Source organism: Eulemur rufifrons, chromosome 25, assembly GCF_041146395.1.
Source record: "Eulemur rufifrons isolate Redbay chromosome 25, OSU_ERuf_1, whole genome shotgun sequence".
In the NCBI taxonomy this organism is placed as follows: Eukaryota; Metazoa; Chordata; class Mammalia; order Primates; family Lemuridae; genus Eulemur; species Eulemur rufifrons.
The window spans coordinates 2390452-2410908 of record NC_091007.1 but is presented as its reverse complement, the minus strand read 5'-3'; the positions used below and the strand labels follow the sequence as shown (position 1 = coordinate 2410908).

The window sequence follows — 20457 nt, the reverse complement described above, 5'->3', positions numbered from 1 at the left end:
TTAACGTGATTCTAAAGAGCTGGACATTGTGAAATTTTCATTTTCCAGTGAACTTTGTAGAGATTTAACCACGCGAATCCAAACTGAGGCGAATCAGACCCGTACAATGAAATTACCATGTGCTGCTTAGAAAATTAAAGGGTAAACGCCCTAGTCTGTGCAGTGTGAAGGATTTATCTCGAGACAATGCAAATGGCTGTTATTAGCATTCTTACTGCTAACAGTATTTACGCGGGATGCCAGAAATGTTGTGAGTCTTCAGAGCCGTAGCTGCCTAAGCTGATTTCAGAGATGAACGCAGAGCGGAAGCTATTAAAGGAGGTAGACCCGTGATCCCCAGGGGTCTGCAGTTGAGGCTTAGGAGTTTGGGAACTTGCGGGGAGTTGCTGATGGGTGGGTGCCACTGGCATTTCCTGGGCAGGAGCTAAGGATGCCACGTGTCCTGCAGTGCCCAAAACAGGTCCATACCGTGAAAAATTGTTCCTCGTGATCTTGGAATGTCCTGCTATGCACACAGTTGAAAATCCTGTGTGCAGTTAATGGAGCCTGGTACCTAATTCCAACTCTAACTCATTTTTGTGTGGTTTATATAGTTCTAAAACAGTCTGCATGTTTCAGGAATACAGTAAATCAGAGGAAGATTGCTCTTTTTTTGTTTGTGTGTTTGGATCCTTAACAGGAGTTGTTTGCTCTTAGAAAATCATCTTTTCACTGACCGCTGTCCCCGGTGGTATTTGAATACAGCTGTTCACACGTATCAGTGAATGTTTGTTCTAGTTGTATACAGGACTGTGCTACATGTGCTATCTTTGTCTATTGTTGGAAATAACCATACGGAAAAGAGTGTCAACGATATTCAGCTTAATACTGTCTTTTATTTACTTTTTTCTTAACACCTTTATGGAGATATAATTTACATACAGTACAATTCACCCAGGTAAAGTGTGCAATTTGGTGGTTTTAGCATATTCACAGAGTTGTGTGATCATCATCAAAAACTAAGTTGAGAGCGTTTTCATCTGGAAAAGGAAACCCTTGCCCAGTAGCAGGAACTCCCATCCAACCCCCACCCCAATACTATTAAATCCCAGCTTATTTATTGTAAGTAGATAAAAGCTTTGACCACCGTATTCTACCTTCTGGTAGAGTTGTACCTGGGCCTTTATGTACCAAAACACACTTTATTTTATCATAGATTACTTCCCATTTTTTTTCTTATCTCAAAATTTGGGTATTTTATTGTTTTTAAAAAATTGTATATGAAGGCAGGCTTTGTTTAAAGAAACTTTATGTTTGGACATATCGTATGTAAAGAAAAAGTAAAGGAGTTGATAAAAAATATCTGCATGGCGCCTGTGTAGTTCTCCTAAATGCTAACATTTCGACGTACTTCAGGTTGGAAAAATGAACGTAGTTGAGACGATTTGTAACGTCCGTTCCCTGTCCAACACCCTTTCTCTTCAGTGGTCACGCTTTCCTGAATGTGGTGTTCATTTTCCCACGCATGTTTTATGTTGCACGTACATTTCTCCTTAAGTAACGCACAGTGTTGTTGTCAGAGTTTACATAAATGGTATCAGGAGAAATAATTCTTTGGTTTGCTTTCTATGCTCATAGCACAACTTGCCGGTTTTCTTCGTGATGGGCATATATCGTCTTGCAAATTTTCACTGTCGGGAACAGCACCATGGAGGCTGTTCTTGGATGAATGTTCCAGTTTCCTTGTGAGAGTTTCTCTGAGGATGACGAGAACACTGTTCTCTGCAGTGGTTACCATCTAACTGGTAGCACGCAGACGTTCCAGTTTTCCCATGTCCTTGTCAAGGCTTGATTTTTGCTCATCGGATAGATGTGAAACGCTATCTTGCTGTGGTTTTTGTCTGTTTTCCCTGATTGCTAGCTGGATTTGTGTCTCTTCCTGTGTTTGTTGGCAGTTTGGGTTTCCGTCGCCCGTTCTCCTGCACACAGGGGCCCCCTCCCGTTTGAGCACTGTGTGTTTTATCAGACCCTCCTTCGTGCTGTGCCCTGTGTGTGTGTGTGTGTGTGTGTGTGTCTCTGTAAGCATTCTTGCTCTATTCCAAGTTTGCAAAAATTTTCTCGTATATTCCTTGTAGAATTTCTAAAATATTAAAGATCTTCAATCCGTCTGGAATTGATACCCGTGGACAGGGCAGTCGTTGTGCAGGGTTGATTGCTTCCCCTGGAAGCTTCCCCCTCAGTACAGTGTGAGCCCAAACAGGGCCGTTTTCCATGTGTGCCGTGCTGTGGAAAAGCTGGGGAAGTGCTGCTCCTGTTTGCAGTTCTTGGACATTCTGCGCAAAGTTAGAGGTCAATTTGTCATGTTTGGTGAAACCCTCTCCCCTTGGAATTCTCACTGGAGTCGCCTAGAACTTAATATTCATGGAGGCACTGAAATCATTATGGTAGGAGATCAGTTGCATTTTCTAAAAACATATTGCAAATGGAAGCAATTCTATTTTAATTGTCCAAGACTCAGTGCGAAGTGTTGAAAAGCATCCCAGATGAGTAAGAAAGCTCGACCCTCCAGGAGTTCTCGGTTTAAAGCTGTGTCTTTGGAAGTGGACGAGACAGAGTGACAGATACTGGCAGTAGATAATTGTGATTATCCTAAGAAACATATAAACTCTTGTGTTAAAGAATTCAAAGGATGAGGAGACCATATCCTCCTTTGGGTCCGTTTACTTAACGATTGGGCAAATACCTCCACTGTGTGCCTTGAGATTGGGCGTTTTATCCCTGACACTGTTTACCTGAATCATTATGATGCTGATAAATGCTTCAGTGAAACCTTAGGTTCCCGTCTCCTTTCAAAAGGAGAGATACATGTGTCCTTTTAAAAAGAAGAGCCTCCCTCCTCTTCCCTCCCAGAAAGACTGTTAATTTGTTTTATCTACTGAGCAATCGTATAATAAAACTTGTCCTATTATTAATTAGAAAGAACCCATGCTGAGTCCTGAGGAAACTCAATAAGGGGAAGAGCATTCCGTGAAATTTGGAATAGGAGTGTTTTTTAGGCGATTTACTTAAATCTCTATGCTGTTCCCACGGGTGGAGGAACAGGGTGGTGGGGTGGGCAGGCTTCAGTGGGAATTGCTGACTCCTTGGTAATAGGACAGTTTGGAGTTACAGAATCAGTCACTTTCACCTCCCAGCGAAGAATGGTGTTTGCATCTGGCCTGGTGTAGCAGAGGATGTGGACTAGGGGACCGGAAGGATCCAGACCCCGAATCTCTGCTTCGGCACCCCCCAAAACGGAGGTTAGACTCTTGAAGCTTCACTTTCTGGCTCTGAAAAATGGGGGCAATATTCCTAAACCTCCCCGAATGGTGGGAGGAATGCAAATCGGTTCTGTATATCGTAGTGGATCTGGCTGTCAGCAGGTGTGACATGCACTTTTCTCTGCCATTGTTCATCTTACTTCCCATGGTGAAATGGACCCCCTGTTAAGAAAATACTGGAGTGGTTCTCCAGGAAAAAAAAGAAAATCGAAAGAAAGAAGATTTCCAAGTCTCTGCTCCTCTCTCCGTCTCCCTGAGAAGCAGCCTCTGTGCCCTGCTTCTCTCTTGATTTATTGTCTGAGTTGGAGAGCACGTGGCCGCAACCCCGCGGCCCTCCAGTCTGTTTCATTTACACCACGGGGCAAGATATTAGAGAACACTTCGTAACACAATTTGAAGTCCTTTGAGGAAGAACTAGATAAAAGCGAGTCATTAATTAATTTTTAAGAGTCAGCAGCTGCACACTCAGGCATCCCGTTTGATAGGGAAGGAAAACAAGCTCGGTGAATTTACATCGCCGTGCATGTGTGATGGCGTATTAAAGTAAGGAGGGCAATTCATCTTGCCAACTTGGGCTTGTCAGGCTTTGATTTCTCTCTCTCTCTCTCTCTCTCTCACCTAGTTCAATTCCTACAGTTTATATACTACAAAAAGATAAAACAGCAGCAACAAAGCAAAAAACTTCACGCGGTACCATAACCAGGTATCAGTGACTCAGGAGATTTCTTAAGGTAATTCAGAGACAGGTGTATGTTCGTGGAGAATGTTTGTTTCTCCCAAAGTCTAGGTCAAATGAAGAACAGACCTGGGTCCCTTCCGGCTTGAGGTAGGCTGGTTGGCACTTGAGTTCACTCAGGGACCTTGTGTTGGTGGCATTGTGACAGTGTTCGGTCTAAAACTTCAGATTCGAACACAAGTAACAATTTTGCAGACACCCGGGAGATAACCGCTGCTGGAATTTGAAGAAAGGCAGCCTGCACAGTTCCCAGCTCTGTGTTCTTACCCTAGGACTGCTGTGAGCCTGATGAGTTTGGTTTGGTGACTTCTATGCAAGCAGACTTCTATTTTTTGTTTGCATATTTATTGCTTTGCCTTGACATTCTGAGGGATGTAGTTTAAAGATGTCCTCCTGTGCACCTGCTTGACAAATCTACCCACGTACGCTCGGCCTCCGTGGCTCTGACTTTGTCTTCTGCGATCCATCTTCGTGGCTCTGCTTCGTCTGGGTTGGCCTCCTTCCCGTTCCTCAGACACGCCAAGTTCATTTATACCCCGGGGCCTTTGCACGGGCTGTACCTTCTGCCTGGGACACCCAACCCCGGATAATTGCACAGCGGACTCTCACTTCAAATCTCTGCCTGAGTTGCACTTAAGTCTCCCTGCCGTTAAGTCTCTGTCACTTTTTCTATGAAGAATTGAGGACTTGTGTACAAGTACAGTCTGCCCCACTATGGCAGGTTTATTTCTCTTTTTATCATTTATCATTGTCTGATGCACAACATATGTGCCATTGACCCTTCCTCTCCCTGGGCCCAGAGACACTAAGCATCACTGTGTCCTCCCTGCAGCCCCCTCAGCACCCAGGCTATGTGTTTACCGAAGGAAAGATAAGATGTTCTTGAATCGATGTCATGTTGTGGCCCAAGACATATTTAACAGGGTCCCCGTGTCAATTCCAGCTAATGAAAGGTAAATGTTAAAATTTAGCCCGTTCAAGTCCTAAAATTCACTACCAGACCCGGGTGCCTGCCGAACTCCAAGCACTTGGGCATTGGCTGTGCTATGGGTTCGGGCCGTGCAATTTCTAAGTGGGGACAATATTGCCCCCAAACAGGTGAAAAAAATCATACTTTTTAAACGTGCAAAGCACAGATACCCAATGCAGTACATAGAGAGATGTGTGGTACATGTGGTTTTAAAATTTGAGGAGTGAGTGATTAGAAAACATGTCTACAAGGGCTTCTTCCGAGGGTGGTAATGAAAGGAGAAAGAGGTGAGCATCCCTGGTCTCTGGGCGGAGGGTGTCGGTGGAAACAGGCGAGGACGATTCTGGCAGAAGGCCTCCGTCAAGCCCCAGAAATTTGCCGGTTATTCTTTCTGATCCTATTCAGAATTCGATAGTCCGACCTGCATGTGTGACAGCTCCAGTGCACACTTTTGTGTTGAAAGTAATTTCTCTCCACTCAACGTTCATTATAATTCTCAGGAAAAAAAAAAACAACAAAAAACCCTTTTCTTAGGAGGGCGCATGTCTTCATGGTATCGTGCTTCCGTTTGGGGATCATCTTCCAGTTGTGATTGGGAGAATATCGCCTTGTCCTCAGGCATTTATAGCAAAATCAAATTTCTTTCATCCAGAGATAACAGTTTCACCCCCCCCCCACATCACCCTCACTGGGGGTCTTCAAGCATTTCCTTGTTTATTGAATAGAATTTGGGACCTTATTGTGACGTTGCTGATCTGTGCATTTTTGCTTTAGTTTCTCGTGATGGGGTCTCGTGACTGTACCAGTAAACCCGTGTCTGTGTGCCCGGTCCACTCACTGTGGTGTTGGCGGCTCTGTGCTCAGACCGTCCGCGTCCCCCAGCCGAGCCAGGCGCTGCCCCCGTGGGAGTGAGGTGCTGGAATTTGTGTTTCCAGATCGATGAGGAGTGAGCGGTGCTTCCTCTGCCCCCCACGGGGTGGGACGGCGAACAGGTGTCTGGTGTGTGATATTCCTCCCCGCCCGAACCCGCGTCTGCTTTGGTTTTGAGACGGTTAACGGTTTCCGAGGAGCCACATCTGTATGCAGGGGGCTGGCGGCGCTGAGTGGCCGCACGTCAGAGATGCAGAGAGATGCAGACTTAAGTGCTGTCTATTCTTAGCTGCAGTGTTCAAGGCGGGGATGGGAGAGTTTTAGACTCTTTCTTGAGACTCATTCGCTTCCAAACAGCCAGAGCCTCAAAGGTCCCCAACACAGCAGGCACACCTTCCCCCACGCAAAAATAAACAGGGCGCACCCTAGCAATTAGAATATGGCTATTTAATTATACGAGAGTAGACAAGGTGAGGGGAGAGGAAGGGAGGGGCACAACACCTCCCCTTTGCAAAGGAAAAGAGAAAGTCTCTGTGACCTCGCAGGCTAGACCTTGGACTCAACCATCTTACAAGCTTAGGAACCTAGATTGACGTTGTTTCTCTCCCTCGCTGCCGTGCAGCGTGGACGTGTGGCATAATTTATGTCGTCAACATGGAGTATTTGCTCCTAGGTTTTTCGCAGTTGTACTAGAGTCTCCGTATTTCATTATGAAATGCAATTTCTGCGGGTTCTCCTGGGCTTGGCACATTTGCACGAAGCGGTGAGAATGATCCTTCCAGGGACGATGGCTTCAGGTCACATTTGGGAACAGAACTCAGTGTCGTATTTAGTTCCGTGCTCCCAACGTTGGTGGAGGGCTTTGCACTGTTTCACTTCAGCCGTGTGACGTCGCCAACACGGGAACATCCCCCAGGTCCCAAGTGTGTCTGGCCAGTGTTCTCTCCTGTCTGTCTCTCTTCTTCTGGAATTAGGTTATAGAGTCTGTTTACCTGGTAAGGAATTAAAATCTCAGCTTCAGGGCTTTATAATTAACCCTAGGGGAAAAACTACCTCCAGCATAACTTTCTATTCTGGGAGATTCAGTAAATACCGTTTGGATCCACTGATACCCCTTATGAAGACCGCTAACGTGGAGAACAGAGGTCGCAAAGCCGCACCAGTCTACGAATTTGCTAATTCATGATGGGTATTTATTTATGTACGTATGTACAGATGAAGCCCCTGAGTTGGCTGAACACGAGGCTGTTTCTGGCCTGTTGTCCAGGATGTGGGATCCAGGGCAATATTTCTGGGTTCTCACAGTCTTCTTTCCTCTACTAATCGATTTCACTCTGGCTTCGGCGCTCCTCCTCCTCCTCCTCCTCTGTGCCGCGGCATTGCCTACTGATGTCCTGTGCAGACGTGGGGAGTGGTCTGCCGGGCTCCTCACGCTCTGACTGCCGTGGGAGGTGGCCACGGAGCCCCGTTTATGTCCTAACCTCAGCGACCTGAAGGAAGTAGGAGAGTTTGCCTATGGCTTTTGCTTAAGGATAATCTGGTTTTTAGAAATGGTTAAAAAAAAGAAAACATTTTGGGCCAGAGGAATGAAAAGTCTTTTTTTCATTTTCATCCAGGAGAATGAAAAGATTTTCCTTAGTGATTTTCTACAGTGAAAAGAAATAATTCAAATGAGACACAGTTGATCTTTTCAGGCGTCATATTAACACTAGCCTTTCTTCAACTGTCTGCTAACTCCAGCACTTAAATAAATCCTTTTCTTTTTGAAAGTGGCATTTAAAAAGTGCTTGACAAGTGTAGTTACAGCAGATAAATTTAGCTCATGTGTTTTATCTACATAATCTGATTGTAATTTATATATGTTCAGCCTAGATAAAGCAGAGTCGTTTCTTACTACCGAATTTTTCTTTTGTCACCATGATGTGAGTGGGATATTGACTCTAACTGAAGGGTGGTGATTCATCACAGCAGCTTGCAGGGAGATCATTTATTGTTCTCTGTAGCTGAGTGGCTGCTGGCAGAGTCGTGAGTCAGTCAAGATAAACCCAAGTGGGGTAGTCACTCTCGGGTGATGACGGAGGATGTGATAGATTTATTAGCCAAATTCTCTTTCAAAGATTACTTCACATTCTTAGCAGGTGAATTTGCAAATAGAAAAATAACAAGTTGCCATCAGTGGCAGAATCTGTTAGTTTGCAAAGTGGGGGTGATACCAGGGAATGTCACAGTCAAAGATAATCTACCAAGAGATAGTCGCTGGAAATGTTCAGCTCTAGATTTATCTTGTTAAGTTCAAAGAGTGCAATTATGTTTTCAGTTATTCACGTGTTTGATAGACTGGGAAGATAGACTGGGAAGAAGAGATTTGTCTTGTGTACAATTGCATAGATTATATAATGTGACTTTTTTTTTTAAATTTAGAATTAAATACTGGGTTTTGTGTCCAACCCCCCCCCCCCCCCCCCCCCCCCCCCCCCGCCCCAAGGGGAAACTTTGTAAGCCAGGCTGACATCCTTCGCACAGGAAGCCTTTTCTTCTAATCTACCTTTTTCCTCTCAGGAGCTAGTATATAGTCAGGAAATGCACAGCAACTTACCCTTAAAGAAAATTCTAAAGCAAAGAGAAAAAAAATATAGACAGACCTTGCCAAAGGTAAATGTCCATGATTCCTGAGTTATCTTCTTTTTTCATCAATTTTATCACAATTTTTCTATGTTACAGTCTCCTGCAACAAAGAAATATCTGGCCCTGGGTGTCAATGGTGCTGAGTCCGAGAAACCCTGGTCTAAACCGTAGCCATCTCTGGCTTACTAAGGGCGTATTTAGGTCTTTCAGTTTACTGATTTTCCTGGCTGAGTTGTCTTTGGTTTTTCATCGTTACAGACATCCTCTCGCCCTTTGTTGAAATAATAATTATGGGTGTAAGAGGCTGTAGGACATTTAATGAATTGTTATTTTAACACTAGAATAAGATGAAGATATATATTCCTTTATAAAAGTGCAGTAGGGTAAGTAACGAGAGTAAGTCTATGGAGTGTCCCGCTAGCTGCTGAAACAAGTTAAGCTGAGGGCTCAGGGGCTTGATGCTGTTACGTTGATTTTATGGCTCATGTCACAGTCCACTGTGAACTGGCAGACAGCCATTGCTGTACAGTCCCATTCATGGGCCACACATCTTCCATCCCGGCACTGTGCCATCTGCTTAAGGCAGAGTTCTCCTCTCCATTCAGCTGGGAAGGAGAGAGCTTGGAGAAAGCGCAGCTTTGCTTTTCATGGGGAACAACCAGTCCTATGGCCCCAGCCAGTTGCAGGAGACCCAGGCAGGGTACACCCAGCTGATGAGCTCGTACAGCTACAGAACTGGGCCAGCCAGACGCAGAATACATAATAGGTATTGGTCGGCCAACAAATATTTATGAAGCTCCTTCAAAAGGGCAGTGAAGACCAGTGTCCAGCAGTCAGGCAGGAGGAGGTCACTCTCCCTTCAGGGAACAAGGTCAGATTTTTGTTCTGTTCAGTTTTCATCTCATCAGATGAGGCCCACCCACCAGAGGGCGCGCCATCTGCCTTGCTCGCTCTGTGAATGCAGATGTTAACCTCACTCAGGAACACGCTCACAGACACACCCAGAGTAACGTCTGACCGAATATCTGGATGCTCTCTGGCCCGGTCAAGTTGACACCTGAAATTAACCATCACAACCGTTCAGCTTGGGGATCCTTTCATGTGTCTTACGGCCACTTGGATGTTCGTTTCTGGGAAGCGCTTATTTTAAGTCTTTGTCCTTTTTCTATTTTTTTTTCCCTTTTTCCTGCTGACTTATCGTTCTTTATTGACCCTGTATTCGTCATGCATTGCAAATAGTTGGTTATTTTATGATACAGGCATTTGCAACTCGAAGGAGTTCACATGCGGCTGCTGAGTGGGGCATGGATGGCTATAGAACGTATTAGAAAAAGTTGTTTTGGTTCCTCTGCGGTTTCTCTAGCATGTTGCTGTTTTACACCAGATAATAGCAGCTGATCGCAAACTACCTTAGCACAGCTGAAGCTAGTGAGCTGCAGGGGTGCCGCTAAGGACTGTGGCATTGCTCATTCACCTCACACTCTCCCTCTTGGTGGCCTTGGGCCATGTGCTTTGTCCCTTTCAGCCTTGGACTTTTGTCCTTGTCCCCATTGATATAGCAGTCTCAGCCTTTCTTCATATTTCTCTCCGTCAAGTTACCTTCACCTTTTACTTTTTTTTAAGGAAAAGTTTGTATTTATTGTGGTATTTATTAGGTATGTAACATGTCTTTTAATATGTGCTAATGTTATGGTTAGGATGGTTATTATTGTTGTCAGTTTACCTGGCCTTGAAAATTCTTCCCTACACCTTAGTTTTCATAAGCTCTGCTGGTTTCAGTACAAGATTTTGCAAAATGAGAAGCTTTTCAGGAACACATATAATATAAAAGCAGAAATTCCTGCTGCTTCATATACTCTGTGGCTTGTAGTTTTGCTTTATATTGAATGGCCTTTTTGGTGAATGAAAATTCTTAATTTTACTAAGCTGATCTTAATTGATCTCTTATGCTTTCTGTGGCTCTAGTAAGCAATCTTTTCCTCCTCCACATGGATGGCATAAATGTATTCTCCGTTATTGTGAGTGTCGTAGTTTTGCCTTTCATGTGTAAGTCCTTAGTTCAACTGGAATTGATGTGTGTGCAGAGCATGTGGTGGAAGACTAATTTCTTTTCTCTCCATATGGATGAGCAGTTGTCCCAGCACCAGTTATTGAAAAGTCTGTTCTCTCCCCACTAATTTGTGCTGTTAGCTGTAACCATTAATCAAGTTTCTCTATTTGTTTGACTTCTTGGTTCCATTTCATTGGTTCGTTTATTCCCTTTACCATGTCCACACCTTTAACGTTATTACAGTAGGCCTACTTTTGTTATCTGTATGGCAAAGTTCCTTATTTGTTGGTGTTCTTTAAGAATGTTTTGGGTGTTCTTGGCACACTGTACTCATAAATTTTAGAATCAACTTACTTTGTTGTATAAAACATATGTATTGGGATTTGGATTGGAATGGCATTGACTAGATAATTTTTAAGGAAAAGTTACATCTTTATAATATAATCCATGAACCTAGTATACAGTCCTTTTATTTACATCTCCTTTACTATCTTTCTATAAAATACTATAGTTTTCTTTGTAAGGATTTTTTACCTTTTTGTAAGATTTATTCTTATAGATTTTATGTTTTGAAGATAATATAAATGTTATCTTTCAAAATTTACACTTTTAAAGTATTGTTTGCATGAATATTTTTATATAAATTGTGACACTTCAAGGAAATTTTTTCTTAAGATATGCCATATTCACTTACCCATTGTGATTAGGGATGCTTTAGCATGAGGAGGGAGGATTGGTAATTTTAGTTATTGTCTCCCCATACCCAGTAAAAACCACACATGCACTTTTAATTTCAACCAGTGTACACACGTATTGATAATCTAGCAGTTGCTAGCATTGTACAACATGTCCTGGAGCAGTGACAATGTTTTTTCTTTTCTTAGTCATTTGTCATTATTTTCTCTTTCTCTTTTTTCCCCCCCTTTTTGTTCGTTTCACCTTCTGTATCTTTTTTTCCTCTTGTTGCTATTTGTAGCATGTATAAATAGATTATTATTAGTTATTTTAAAGCATTCCTTGATTTGCTGAATCATAGCATTATCTGAAACTTCATTTCCTACCTTTCTGATACTTACTTCTGGGAACTCCGTAGCAGGGGTTAGCAAACTTTTTCTGTAAAAGGCTGCAGGGTAAATATTTTAGGCTCTGTGGGCCATCTGGTCTTTGTTGCATCTCCACAGTTCACTGTTGTAGCAGGAGAGCAGCCATAAGCAACACATACATGAATAAGTATGGCTGTGTTCCAATCAACTTTATTTATGGACAGTAAAATTTGAATTTCATGCAATTTTCATATGTCATGAAATATTGATTTTTTTTTTCCCAACCATTTAAAAATGTAAAAAACATTCTTGGCTTTTGGGCCATACAAACACAGGCGAGTGGGAAGGATTTGGCCCGCTACCATACATAGTTTGCCCAAGCCTGCTCTATAGCATCCTGTGTATACCTCTAACCGAAGACTTATTCCATGAAGTTGTCATTGACTGATGTATTTTTAATGGCTTCTTTTTGACCCCCGTGATCATAAATTGAATCTTCGTAAAATTAAGATACAGGTATGTTTTAATAATAGGCTTTCTTTCCAACTCAGTTGGAAAATGAATCAGGTTTAAGTTGATTTGAAATACTTAGAGTTTAGTAAATACATGAACTATATCAAATGTGTATAATACTGAAGACTTAATTTCTTTCAAATCTACTTAGAATTGTGTTTCGGTAATTGGGGCAGCCCTTAGAGATGGTTTTGTTTAGCTTCCCTGTCCCACCCCTGCTTTGTTCTGAGTGAGGAAGTTGGCGTTTGGAAAGGTTAAGTAATTTCACTAGAGTCACAAAAAGTGTAGAACTTGGCATATAACCAGTTCAATCCAGTACTATCCCTAATCTCATCACTTTGTCTCTCCTGCATCCTTGTAGATAAATTTGAGTGTCCCTAAAAGATTAAACTTTGATAAGTCAATGGTACAGTATTGGTATGGCATTACATTATAATGTTCATGTAAATGTTGCTTAAGTATCTGTTTTTTCCCACGTTAATCTCACGCCCCTCTGGATGATGTTCCTTCATAGCTGGGTGAGGCTCACTGTCACTGTCCACATACTGCCTCGCATAGGGGAGCACCTTGGGAATGGTTCTTTGATAAACGTTACCAAACCGAGCTGGGTCTGTTTGCCCGTGTGCAACAGAAAGCCAGACACCGAAGCACCGGGTTTTTGTGAGAGAGAAGTTTGTTGCAAGGCTGCTGTGGGGGGCCTTAGATCTGTAACCCAGAGCTGGGGGCAGGTTTTATAGCAGAGGGTAATAAGGTGCGATCTGATTGGATATTGCAGTGAGGTGACACAGATAGGCATGATCTGATTGGATCGTGCCATGGGGCTTTGCAAAGGCACCGTCTGATTGGATCACGGATGTGACGTCCGCTTCTTAATTCGGTCCCCGTTTTTTAGTCCCAGCACTTAGGTTCCTCCCGTGGTTGCACTCTTGGCTCATCTGGGCACGCTCAGGTTCCAAGATCTGCAACCTGGGGGTTCCTGGCAACTGAAAAAAACAACTCAACCATTTTATTGCACAAAGTTGAAGCAGATTGGGCTGGTTTAGCGGTTACAAATACTTACTGAACTAGTATCACACCAAGTCAGAGACAGTTTGGTAGATGCTAGAAGTAGGTCTGGTAAAATATCCGTGTTTCTTGCGGGAGTTTATAACACAGTGCAGAGTGGAAGCTACCTTACCACATCAATGCAGATTTAGTAATGCTTTGCTAACTGGTAGTGTCTATCTCTTGTCTATTCCAAACAAGAAATTTCCTTCTCCTTTCCTGAATTTGTTTTTGACACGAACATTTGTAGTTAGGAATGTTCTTTATGATGGATGGCATTTATAGGATGCTTAGGCATAGTTCAGCTAACATTCAGTGTATTTTGTATCTGTAGAGTTTTATGGACTGGCCTGGCACGCAGTTCCTCTCAGCAGTATTGCTATTACTAAAATGTGTTAGGGACCTTTGAAACTGATTTATTAAGGATCCCTGGGAACAAAACCAGTTTGTTAAGTTGGGGACTCCTTGCGACCGTAATGAAAAAAACAAGCCCATTAATGAGTCATTTGCTTGGGCTCTTTCTGTTTCTTTGCTGCCCCTGCAGAAGACCAGTTTCTGTGGCCCTGACTCATGTATGTGAAGAACACATGACTAATCGTGATTTATCCACCTTTCTGTCAGCTCCTTCTGTTAGGCCACACGGGATCCTCAGTAGCAAGCAGGAAGGAGGACTGAGATGAAAGAAAATGTAATAATCTTGATTTTCTCCATTCCCATGTAATCTGTCATCATCGTCTTTTTTTTTTTTTTTTTTTTTTTTGAGAGCCCGGGCTCTGTTTCCTGGGCTAGAGTGCCCAGCATCAGCCTAGCTCACAGCAACCTCAAACTCCTGGGCTCAAGTGATTCTCCTGCCTCAACTTCCTGAGTAGCTGGGACTACAGGCACGCGCCACCACACCTGGCTAATTTTTCTATTTTTTTCTAGAGATGGACTTTTGCTCTTGCTCAGGCTGGTCTCGAATTCCTGGCCTCCCATGATCCTCCCACCCCTGCCTCCCTAAGTGCTGGGATCACAAGTGTGAGCTGCTGCGCCTGGCCTGTCTTCTTCTAATGTGGTGAAAGGATTTAAGTTCCTGTCTGGCTCTTCTGTACGACAGTGTTTATGTCACTGCTTATAAAATCATCCTAAAATAGCACTAAAAATATTTCTTTTCCCTTTTTATTCGTACAGAAAATATTCTAAAGAAATAAGAATTTTGATAAGGAGCCATGTTGGAGGAGACATGTTTCCATATTATTACCATTTGGGGCTGGTTTTAAATTTTAGTAGTTTATTGGGTTGGGATTATTAAAATACTGGATAAGCTGACAAAAATCAAAAAGAGGTTATGATTAGTGGACAAGTGAATTCTAGGTTGCGGTTAGATTAAATGTCTAAATAAGGTCCTGTTTTATTATACCATCCTCTCTTTTTTTCTTTCTTTCTTTTTTTTTTTTTTTTTCCAAATCTCAGCTTACCCCATCTTCCCAGGTGGAAGGGATAATGGTTACAAAATGAGTATGAAATTTATTTCCCTCTACTTATCTGGCATGAACTGCTCCACATAAGTTGATGAATTACTGTTTCCAAGGCCGACATAATAGTTTTTGTTTTGATAAACAACTATAAATTTCGGCTAATATAGTCTAAGTGTTAACAAGAAGAAAACTATAAGTTAATATCTGTTACATTTCATTGCTTAAAAATAATTGTTAGTAGTAAACCTTCATTTTTGCAAACATAATTTGATCTTGTATAATTGATAGAAGAAAATTCAGGGAATTTGTGCAGGCTCTGTTTACAGCTGAGTTTTTCAAGAACTGCCACACGTAATAATCCAAATGAATTCTGTTTGTGTAATAAAGCAGGCAGAATTTATAGTCAACACTCAAAATGAATTACTGACAGCTCCAGGGGCGGCATATTTTATTTTACATATTCTAACCCTCTTGCAAAATTTTTATTGAAGTGTTTTATGATATACTGTGGTAGCAGTTTTGATTTGGTTGTCTGTTTGGCAAATCACAGAGGACAAAACCTTTGGGACTTACTTGAAATTTCCTGTTTGGCTATTGAGAAGAAAGATAAGTAAGTAGAGAGAGTCAGATGCACACTCAAATATACCTCCGTTGTTACTGCTGGCACTTGCAGACCAAATGCAGTTATTATTTTAGGCACTGTGACTGCTCAGGTTTTTCCAAACTGGGGAGGGAAAAGCACGCCATAATTTTTGTCCTTTCTCAACAATTTTCGTTTAATAACAACCTGATTTATAGTTTTGAATCATTATTGCAGCACTTTGGAATGTTCCTTAGAATCAATCACTTTTACTAGACTTTCCTTCTCATAAAAACAAAAAAAATCAAGCCAGTTAATTGCCTAGGTATCTCTGCTTATGGAATAGTCATGGAAGCCACTGTTTGTCATATCGGGAACTTCACCTGGGCTACACCAAGGGTCAAGGGTCAATATCATGGCTAACATTGGAGCTGTGAGTTCCTACTCAGCCCATGGTATGACATTGGTTCTCTCTATGAATAACTGATTAATTCCTGTAACTGATTCATGCTAATTAATTCCCACAGCATTCCTATCAAAGCAAATACTATGACTGGGGCAATATTAAAATTTCAAAGATGAATTCAAACTGTAAGAACTGAGTTTATTGCTGAAATATTTCAACCACACAAGCAGAAGAAGGAGGTGCCCAGCCTTATTAGTGGGAGAGTAACTCTCTGGTTGGAGGTTGTGCAGGGACTTTGGCAAAGGGTTGGGCTGAGGTTACGGGCTAGAAAATTTAGGTTAGAATTAAGAAGGAAGGCATTTCTTACACATGGAGAAATGAAAAGACAAGTTACAAAAGTAGGTCATGAAATAACCTTGCCTGAAGATATGTTTTGTTTTCTCTTGTTTTCTGGTAGACCGTATGTTATCTGACTTGGAGTTGTCGACCTGTGATGAGACCGTATTGAGGCTTATAAAAAAAATCTCTGTTGCTTCCCTCTGTTTGTACTTACCCTGTTTCTTGTGGTCAGTGGCCGGCAGGCTGGTCACTTGGGGGAGGGTTAGCTGCAGTTTGAGCCCAAGGCCATGTGCTATGGCACCAGGGAGAGAAAAAGTCAAAAGACCTCCTGCTGGAAGGTTCTCTCTTTTTCTGGGGAGGTCAGTCGTTTGTTCCATTCAGGCTCTCAATTGATTGGATGAGGTCCACCCACATTAGAGAGGGCACCTTTACTCAAAGTCCACCAATTTAAATGTTAATCCCATCCCAAAACACCCTCATGGAAACATCCAGAATAGTGCTTGATCACGTATCTGGACCCTGGCAAGTTGACACAATAAAATTAACCATCACGGACAGTGACGTGGATACTGTGAACCAATAGCCTGGCTCATTTCATTAGATATTTCAAAGATATATACAAAGGGTATGTTAATGCACATTTTTTTGCAAGCTTGCCTCTTTCTTTCTTTTTGAAAACATGCACCTAAAAGGAATATTGGAAAAAAATTGAATGGAAGCTCCTTGGCTCCAGGAAAGAAAGTAACTTTGCAGGAAGAAGTAATCAAGTATGAGAAAGAGAAACCTAGGAGAATAAAATCTTTAACAAGCAGGTGTCTTATTTCATTGAACTTAGAGCCCTGGGTTTGTGTGATATGTCAATTCCGTCTTGACAGTTTCTCTGCAGAGTGAGCTAATAAAAGACCTGTAGGAAATTGTTCTTAGTGGAGAGGGGAAAAAAAGTGGCTGCCTCTTTGGAAGGGGGATTCTTTAAAAGCAGGAAAATGTTTAAAAGAGTACCAGAAATGTCTATAAAAGTGAGATATTGGCAGTTAGGGAAGGGTTGGAGAAAATGTGCAAGAATAATAGAAATTCCATATTTCACTGGATAAAAATCTCTAACCAGTGAACACCGATAAGGTGTTAAGTTTCATCTAATAGTTTTAGAGGTCATTTATCATCTGGGCTCTTAAAGATATGCTGCAGAGTAATATGTGTTATGCTTGGAGAATGTCGTAAACAGTTTCTGTCCTTTGTGGCTTTTCTTTTGCAAATCCTGATGGTTTCTGATGCCAAGAGCTTCTTGGGCACTTGAGAGAAAGCACTAGGTCTCTTGGGGATTAAGATCCTGTTGTGTAGTACCTGGTATTTCTTTAATCTCTGGGTGCCTCCCTTGTCTGGAATGAGCAGTATTGTTGTTACTTACTGGGCTTTTGTATAGAAGGAGAACTCCAGAAAAATACTTAATGTCTGTCTCTACCTCATGAGATGTTAAGTGCCAGATCAGTCAAATGGACCCATTGCTGGCATTCTAGGTCATATGTGCCAAAACTAGAATTGTAAATGGTAACTTACCTCTAATGCAAGCAGTTACAGAGTAGGCAGATACAAAAAAGAAAAAAAAAAAAATGGGCGTACATTTGTGAATGCTTTTGGCAGTGCCATTGAATTAAATTGTATTTTAATGAAAGATCTTTGTAATGAATATTTATGGTAACAGTGGCTCTTAATCTGAATTCAACAAATTCTGTTTCATCAAAAGATTACTAAAACAGAAACAGTTTATAAAACCCTGTCATCTGTCAGTCCTTGCTTTGCAGCGACAGAAGTTCATTAACGACCTCCTGTGTGCCGGTTGTTCTAGTTGTTGGGTGTGTGGCTGTGGACACAGGGGACGTGGATGGTCCCTAGCCCCCCCAGAGTGGACAGTCAGGTAGACTGCAGACAATGAGCACAAACTTGTAATTGTCATGACTTGAATGTTAGCTTGGATTGCATGCTTGTTAGAAACAACGTTTAAGTGGAAAATCAATTTTTTCCTCACGGTGGATATAGAGATCACTTCTCTTAAGCATAGGACCATTTATCACTTGATTATAATTGTCATTCTTTTGTAATGAGATAGAAAATACATAGTTAGGGTACAATTGTATATTTTCTGGAAACCTTTGTTAGATAGTCATTTCATATTATCTCCATCGTGCCTATAGTTTAGATTATTGACTTACCTGTTTACAAAAGCTTAGGAGAATCAAGAGATTCTAGTGGAAAATCTCCCACGTAGGATTTGAGGCTGGCTCTGGCCCTAGTTTTTTTCTATGAACTTGGGCAAGAGTTAATTAAGACCAAAAGCTCATAGCACTGTTAGGAGGATCAAAACAGATAAAGTAAATGAAAGGTCTTTGTAAAGCATGAGGTGAGTACAAATTTTAATCTACTATCCCATTTTTCTTTGCTTTTGGTCTCAGTAACCTTAGCCACACAGAAGGGCCAACTTAAAAAAGGCTGTAGCATTTGAAAATGATTACTGCATTTTCTAACGATGGACAAGAACAGATTTTTTTGCCCCAAATATTTGTTTTTCCATGTGAGTATGCATGTGTAAAATAAAGAAGGTGGTATTTTATTTGAGAAAAAAAAAATCTAGTGATAAAATCAGATGAACGGATGAGTTGTTCTTTGATGCAAGTGTGGTAAGAACATTGCTATGCAAGGTGAAGCTCAACGTTCCACCCTAGTTTACCCGAATACCTTCCATGTTGGTTTTTCTCTCGGTCTCATGATCATTCTTGGGTGTTGGGTGGATGTTGGCTGAGGTGCACGTTCACGGCTGAAGGAGCAGGTGCTGCCACTGGTCTCCATTCTGTTGGCGGTAATGCCAGAGCTTGTTGGAGGTTTCAATTTGGAAATTGTGGGAATGAATATTATAAAATAACTGGAGGGTTACGTAAGTATATGTAATAATTTAGCATGTACTTATAACAACACAAGGGCTAACGTTTATTCGTGGCTTAGTGTGTGCCAGGGATGGTTATATTTTATTTGCATGTAGAGCACTCCCTGTAAACAAAATGTTGTCAGCACCTTTTATCAGTGAGGAAAGAGGGTAAGAGAAATTGAGTGAATTATCCCAAGTTGCGCATCCAGCGATGGCGGAACATATGCTGGAGCCTGGATCTGCCCCACACCCTTAAGACCAGTTTGCCTTTTGCCCATAACTCTGTGCCTTTACGTTTGGGCTAGAAAGGGTGACATCAAGCCTTTGAAGACCCTAGATAATGGCCCTTTATCAAAGGTTAAGTTAAGTACCATGTGGATCCCAGACTGCCGGCTCTCGCTGTGCTGCGAGGTCAGAGTTGCAGTGTGCAACGGTGGGATTCTGAGTCAAGCGTCTTGTTCTCACCTTTGTGGGCTTTGCAAATTCCTTGGTGCCCTGGGAAGGCGTAGGCCCCTCAGGGATGTGGGTACCACCAAAGGTAGGTTTTTCTTAGGGCTTGGTTTCTGAGCACTTGCAGAATGTTGGCATCCCAGATCTGATAGTTCTTTTTCCAAAGATGTCTCAAGTACGTTCCTTCCTTGTTCGCAGTGCTGACACCTCTCTTTTGGGCCCTGTCATTTATGCACTTGGATAACTGCAGCAGCCTCAGTTTCCCTGCTTTTGGACTCTTGTTTCCATTCAAACCTTTATACTATTGCCACGTTCATTTGATGCAGAGATCTCCTGTGTATTCGGTGTCTGTGTTGACTTCCTGGAGCGCCGATAGTTTTATTCCTGTCACTCAACATTGTTTCCTGGTGCTGTGTGCTCCGAGTGAGCCTTGGTCTGGCTGAATGCGGTACAGTCGTCCCTCTGAATTTGTGAGGGGTTGGTTCCAGGACCCCCCAACAGATACCAAAATCTACAGATACTCAAGTTCGTGGTATAAAATGGAGTAGTATTTGCATAGAACCTACGTGCATCCTCCCATATACTTCAAATCATCTCTAGATTCATCACAATGTCTAATACAACATAAATGCTATGTACATAGTTGTTACACTGTCTTGTTTAGGGAATAATGACAAGAAAAAAAGTCTGCACATGTCCAGTACAGACGCTGTTGTTTTTCCCAAATAGTTTTGATCTTCGGTCGGTTGAACTCGGGGATGTGGAGGGACGATTGGACTTTTCTCCGTTTCTCCTTCACTCCACGCTTCTCATTAGCACAGGCCAGTTTCTTAGTCTGCAAATCCTTCCTCCTTCTGTACCTGTGGAAACGTCTTCTGTACTGCAGAGCCGGGTTTTATTTTTCCAGGTGGAATACTTTTCTGAGTCCTCCAGCCTCGCTGGTCTGTTTCTTCTTGGACTTCCTGGATCATACACTTTATAACATCTTCTTTGCTGTTGGTAGGAAGTTGTTGAATAGGTTGTAAGACTTCAGGACTCCAGAGGCTTTAACCTCCTTGCTGCCCAGGTGCGTGGTAGGTGTGAAGTCACTACTTGTTGGCAGATTCAATGTCTCGATTTCAGTATTTACTTTAAGTGTGGTGCTTAAAATGAAGAAAA

At 42.1% G+C, this 20457-nt stretch overlaps 1 protein-coding gene across 1 annotated transcript in view; it reads left to right on the top strand.

The window, feature by feature from the left end:
- Positions 1–20457, top strand: part of SFMBT2 (Scm like with four mbt domains 2) — a 151314-nt gene that overhangs the window by 55497 nt on the left and 75360 nt on the right. The gene's annotated exons all lie outside the window — the stretch shown is intronic.